Genomic DNA, 4,473 nt, shown 5'->3' with positions numbered 1-4,473 from the left:
GGTGCTGGTGGTTTCAAACTCCTCACCCTGTGGATTGCAGCCCAAACATAACCACTGCACCCCTAGGGCTCCTTAAAGTCTTCTGGAATGCCCATTCTTCTCCATATTATTTGTAGCTTTTTTGTTGTTTTTGTTTTGTTAGTTGGCCCACACAAATACCTTTGCACAGTCACTAAAACAGAAGTGAACTTCTTCTTCTTCCTCCTCCTCCCCTGCTTTCTCTCCTCCTCCTCCTTCTTCATCATCTTCACCTTCGTCTTTTATCTTTCTTGCCAGGATCCATTCACAACAGAAATGATATCCCTTGGTCCATGTCCTCTTCTGAATGTGTCCTGAATTTCTGGCTGGTCCCTGTAAATGTTGTGTTCCAACCATTGTTGAATGATTTTCAACAGAATTTTGTTTGGATGTTATATCAGTGATATTGTTCTATAATTCTTTACTCTTTGGGAACACCTTTCTTCGTATGGGTACAAATCTGGATATTTCTCAGTCAGTTGGTTTGGTAGTTATATAACCATTTGTCAATTTGAGAGGATTAAAAGTGAAGGGGTGGAGTCTAGCCTGTCAATCAGGTCATAGCCAAGGAAGTCTCTGTGTGGGCCTGGACTTCTCCTGAGGATTCTGGGAACTCCTGTATTCTTCCATGGAGGCAGGAGACACACTCTCTCTCTGCTCACTTCCTGAGAAATGCTCTACTGACAAGATACATGGCACTACAATGATAGTACCCGTGTCCTGGGAGCTAGAGAAGACAGGTGGAGACCCTTGCAAGCTCTGCGATGCCTACATCACCACTGGATCCACAAGATTCTCCACCCACAGGGCTGGTATATTCCTATAATCGGTGTCATTTCATGGGTTTTGTAAGTCTAAAGAGGAATTATAGATTGGTATCAGACATATGGGCTAATATCAGACTTATGGACTTGATCTGGGCTGGGCTGGGATGTTTTCTCAATATTCAATTGATCTTGTATATAAAGCTCTTTCTTATACACATATGAGTGTCTATGAATTTGTTTTTTAGTGTACCAAGACTCACACATTATGATACCCTAGAGAAACAAGTCATAAGGGTGGAGAATGGATGTTTGTTTGACCTCTTCCTCATGGTAGATTTTCTTCTTTGGCTAGCCGGAAGTCAGATATGTCCTTGCAGTTTACTGAGTTCTTTGCACTAAAGAATATGGGAAGTTAAACTTTGGATTATTTTTTTGATTTTTATCTTTGGTTATTCCTGTGTGAAATTGTGAAAATGAATGTGATTAATGCATATTTTGAGGTCAGGGGTAGAAATTGCCATTTGAATTTCTCAGAAATCATGCTGCTTAAGGGAAATGACTGAGAAGGTCAAAATGGCTGACACTAAGCCTGACTCTGGTTTGATGTTGTCAGAGGTCTAATTCCATAATTTTTGTATCAAAGAATAGTTTAAATAAGGATTAAGAAAAGCTAAATAAGGATTGAATTTGGCTGTTTTAAGAATTGTGTTTAGGATCTGATTCTCCTTTTTTATTGCTAATTTCTTCTGCTTATGGTTGATATAAGGATTTATAGAAATTATAATTGGCAAGTATGAAAATAGCTTGTAATCCCGCTTTCCTCGAGCCATTAAAATTTGATTTTTAAGTGGGTTTAGGACACGCCTGCAAAGAAGGCTCTGAAAAGATAAGTCCCACCCTGTGCTTTGGAGTACTCAGGATGTTTGTATTCAAAGGGTCTGGCCTAAGGAGCCATTGTTGACAGAATGAAGGGAAAAAATGGAACTCTTTGGATATTTGAATTTTGTACTAGTGATTTTTGTCAGAAGCTGGGGAAAAAATCTGGAACTATGAAGAAAACTCCCCTCTAGGACTGAATGTTACAGGAAGCTTGTGGCAACGTGACATGTTTGCTAGGTGAGCATCTGGATCCACTTGTTGACTGAAAGTGAGAGAAAAGCTGCAATAGAGAGACGGCTTATGTCTGGCCACTGACACCTGTGGACATGGTTTACAAGGAACTAGAGAAGATGAGAGTGGATTAACTGGTCTGAAGTTTATGACCTAGCACAAGGGGACTAGGCTTGTTGAGAATTTGTGAAGGTACTCATGCTCTAAAGGCAAGCCGACCTATGGACCCCTGTTGAGGCTAAGTGAGGCAGCCCATTCTGAATTGTCCAGAACCCGACCAGATGAAGAGAAGATTTTTGAATCTGTCAAATAGTACATGTTGCTGCAGATTTGTGGATGGGACATATCCTGATTTGACTTTGCTTATGGATGCAGATTTCACGAGGTTCCAACTGAGATAAAGATTCTTCACATCAAAGAATATGATTGTCTCCTCAGAGCACTTGGTTGATGTAAGTGGGCAGTATAGAAATTGGATACTCAAAGTGGAGAGGATAAATGCATGAAGTGGTTAGCTTACAAACTTTCATAGGTGGGGGAATATATTCATAAGATTATAGAATTAAGGTATAGGTGTTACTTAACTGCATTTACCAGACATGGGATATTTTTGTTTTGTTCACTTATAGAGTTTCAATGAGGGTGGCACCCATATAATTGTATGCATTTTAATTTTGTTCTGTTAGGTACAAATATGATTTTACTATTGTTTGTTTGAGAATTGTACATAGGTAAAGAGTTGAATGAAAGTGTCAAATTGACAAGAGGTGGTCTGTGGTAGTTATATAATCATTTGTCAACTTGAGAAGATTAAGAGTGAATGGGTAGAGTCCAGCCTGTCACTCGGGTCATAGCCGATGAGGCCTCTGTGTGGGCATGGCCTTTTCCTGAGGATTGTGGGAACTCCTGTATTCCTCCATGGAGGCAGGAGACACTCTCTCTCAGTGATCACTTCCTGAGAGACGCTCTACTGACAAGACACATGATGCTACACTGATAGTACCCATGTCCCGAGAGCATGGAGGAGCTGGGAGCTGGAGAAGACACATGGAGACCTCTCTGAGATATTTGGAGACTCCTGCCAGTGCTGAGATGCCTACATTGTCACTGGATCCACAAGATTTTCCACCCACTGGATCTTCCTGCATTTGGTGGCATTTCATGTGTTTTGTGAGTCTGAAGAGGACATTGTAGATTGGTATTGGACATATGGGCTGATATCAGACTTATGAACTTGATCTGGACTGGGATGGGATGTTTTCTCAATATTCAATTGCTCTTGTAGATATATGAGTTTCTTATACACAAATGAGTTTCTATGGATTTGTTTTTCTAGTCTACCCAAAATAAGACAGTTGGCCATGTAGCTGTCTTCCAAATTTCTTAGCAAAGATGAGTGAATAATTTCAGTGATTCATCAGCTTACTGAATTAGTTCCTGGAAACTGATTTTTGGCTAAAGCTTCAGTGCAGCTTGGGCTTCTTTCTGTTCTGTTGGTTTCTGAGCATATGCTACTTCTTGAATTGATTGAATGTCAACCAGTTCTTTTTGGTACAGTAATTCCGAGTGGTTTTTTCTTTCTTTCATCTTTTGAGCTTCCTTTATCATCTAATATTTTCTACATATAATTTTTGAATATTGCATTTCAAGGCTTTATTTATTGATGTCTTTATTTATTCATTTATTAGGGTTTCCAGCTAAAGGTATGCTGAGCCCATGTTTTCCTTTTGGGTTTTCTAACTCTAGGTGGTTCACATTTATTATTTTTATTTTTTTACTGTTAGATTTATGGAAAATAGCCCATTTGTATTATCTGTTCCCCCCCTCAATGTTTATTGTCACACAATTACCATAGCATACAATTGAATATTTCAATCATTCAATCCAATCAAGAAGAATTGTGCAATTGGCACCACATCTATCTCAGAGCATTCCTCCTGCCCATGGTTGTGTCGCCTTTATGATGAGTTGTGTAATCACAATCAGTTCCAGTGCTCCCTCCCTCTTCTAGTGTTCATTATTTACTACTGAAATCCCCTTTCCCTCCCTATACACTATCCCCCATCCCTGCATTCCCTACAACACCTTGTATCAGTTATTCTCATTAAACTCCTCTCCTCCTGTGCTTCACATTTCATTTGAGTTTACATTGTCTTATCCAACTACTCTACGAAATTTTCTTATTCAGCTCTTTTACTTCAATTCTTCCATTTGCCTTAGCCATTCGAAGATTAAGAGCAAGACTCAGAGTCTCTTCTGATGGCCCCTTGGACCTTTTCTATTTTTTCTGTCTTCTTAATGGCCTTTTGTTTACTTCACTAATGATTTCATTCCATAGCTCATCACTTCTTCGATTCTTAGTGTTCAATATGTCCAACTATTTTTTGAGATGATCTTGAAATCCATGTGAGAAGTTACTTAAGGTTATATTTTGGCTCTTGAGGACTAGTTCTAATTTTCTCAGCATCACCCTGATCTTATATATGAGCAATTGATTCTGTTCCTCAGTGGACACCTTGCTTGCTTCTGCTGTTGTTCTTAGATGCCATTGGGTTGGTTGCATCCCAGAATGACATAA

The sequence above is a fragment of the Echinops telfairi genome, unplaced genomic scaffold (genome assembly GCF_000313985.2).
Source record: "Echinops telfairi isolate 266 unplaced genomic scaffold, ASM31398v2 ScPeMD7_7468;HRSCAF=8506_1, whole genome shotgun sequence".
Taxonomy (NCBI): Eukaryota; Metazoa; Chordata; class Mammalia; order Afrosoricida; family Tenrecidae; genus Echinops; species Echinops telfairi.
This window is presented reverse-complemented; position numbering follows the sequence as displayed.